Source organism: Arachis ipaensis, chromosome B1 (genome assembly GCF_059453495.1).
Source record: "Arachis ipaensis isolate K30076 ecotype BB chromosome B1, ASM5945349v1, whole genome shotgun sequence".
NCBI lineage: Eukaryota > Viridiplantae > Streptophyta > Magnoliopsida > Fabales > Fabaceae > Arachis > Arachis ipaensis.
Genome location: NC_142436.1, coordinates 57591831 through 57593870, shown reverse-complemented (window position 1 = coordinate 57593870; position 2040 = coordinate 57591831). Strand labels below are relative to the sequence as shown.

Sequence of the window (2040 nt, the reverse complement as noted above, 5' to 3'; positions counted from 1 at the left end):
GACATCAACTCCTCCATATACCGAACCGGAAAGGACCCTTCATAGACTTAGAAGGGAAGCAAGAGGGAAGAGAATAGTGGGAGAAGAGGAATCTGAAGGAGAATCTGAGGACAATTTTGAGGAAGCTTTAGATCTCAACATGGATAGAGAAGTTCACAACCATGAGAGAGCTGATGGAAACAATGCCATTCCTGAGAGGAGGGTTCTTAGTTCATACATAAACCCAACCTCTGGGAATTGTGGTAGTAGCATCCAGAAACCACCCATTCAGGCCAACAATTTTGAGCTCAAGCCACAGCTAATATCACTTGTGGAGAATCATTGTTCTTTTGGAGGAGGTGCTAATGAAGACCCAAACCAACATCTCACAAAATTCCTGAGAATTTGTGACACTGTGAAGTCCAATGGAGTTCAGGAAGATGCCTATAAACTGCTTTTGTTCCCATTTTCACTTAGGGACAAAGCAGCTAAGTGGCTGGAATCATTCCCAAGGGGGAGTCTAACCACATGGGATGAGGTGGAAGGCAAGTTTCTGGCACGTTTCTACCCTCCACAAAAGGTCAATAGGCTTCGATCTGAGGTTCAGACTTTTAGACAACAAGATGGTGAAACTCTCTACGAGGCATGGGAGAGATTCAAGGACTTGACAAGGAAATGCCCACCAAACATGTTCCATGATTGGGTGCAATTGCACATCTTCTATGATGGGCTCTCTTATGAATCAAGGAAGGCTGTAGACCATTCATCAGGAGGTTCATTGAACAAGAAAAAGACTGTGGAAGAAGCCATTGAAGTGATCGAGACAGTGGCTGAGAATGAGTACTATTATGCATCAGAAAGGCACAACACTAAGGGAGTCATGGAGCTGAACCATGTTGATACAATTCTAGCCCAAAACAAGGTGTTTGCCAAGCAACTAGCAGAGCTTACCAGGCAATTAGAAACAAAGCAAGTGGCTGCAATACACACACAAGATCAAGAGGAAGCAGGCATTGAAGGAGGTGATTGGGATGAGGTTAACTATGTGGGAAACCAACAAAGGCAATCATATGATCCACACTCCAACACTTACAACCCAGGCTGGAGAAACCACCCAAACTTTGGGTGGGGAAACCAACAAACCCAACCACAAAACCACAAACCTTACAACCACAACCAACAAAACAATTCCACATACCAAAACTCCAACCAAAGATCATACCAAGCCACACAAAACACTTACCCCCAATCATCATATCATGGCCAAAATAATCAACATACCCAACCTAATCCGAACCAACAATTTCAAGATCAATTAAACCGGATAGAAGGAATGCTTGCAACCATGAGCCAAGACATAATTGAATTGAAAGCTTTTAAGGAAGAAGTAAATTCTAACTTGCAAAACCAAGGAGCTGCCATCCAGAAGCTAGAAAATCAAATTTTGTATTTGACTAAGCAAGCCCCTGGGACAAGCGGTTCTCATGCTACCAAGGCTATTGCAAGGGAGGAATGTAAGGCCATAACCCTCAGAAGTGGAAAGAATCTAAAGGAGATTTCAAGGGAAACCACAGAGGATGAAGCAAAGGAAAATGTGAAAGACAAAGAACAAGGACAATCTGTTACACCGTTTGCAACAAAAGAAAAAGAAAAAGAGGTCTTGAAGCCTTACACACCTAAAGCACCTTATCCTCAACGTTTGATGAAAAGTGAAAAGGATGGCCAATTCTCCAGGTTCTTGGAGATTTTCAAGAAGCTTCAAATCAACATTCCCTTTGCTGAGGCAATAGAGCAAATGCCACTCTATGCAAAATTCTTAAAAGAATTGATGACCAAGAAGAGAAGCTGGAGAAATGAGGAAACTGTGTTGTTAACTGAAGAATGCAGTGCCATCATTCAGTACAAATTGCCTCAGAAATTGAAGGACCCAGGCAGTTTCCAAATCCCCTGTATTATAGGAGAAGTCATGGTGGAGAAGGCCTTGTGTGATTTAGGGGCCAGCATCAATTTGATGTCGCTAACAATGATGAGAAGAATGAAGATTGAAGAAGCTAAACCAAC

General features: G+C 42.5%; 1 non-coding gene across 1 annotated transcript; it reads right to left on the bottom strand.

Moving 5' to 3' along the window:
* Positions 1–565: 565 nt before the first annotated feature.
* Positions 566–669, bottom strand: LOC148576684 (small nucleolar RNA R71). Its single transcript, XR_015904221.1, has one exon. It is a non-coding gene; the product is annotated as a small nucleolar RNA R71 (small nucleolar RNA).
* Between the last annotated feature and the right edge of the window lie 1371 nt (positions 670–2040).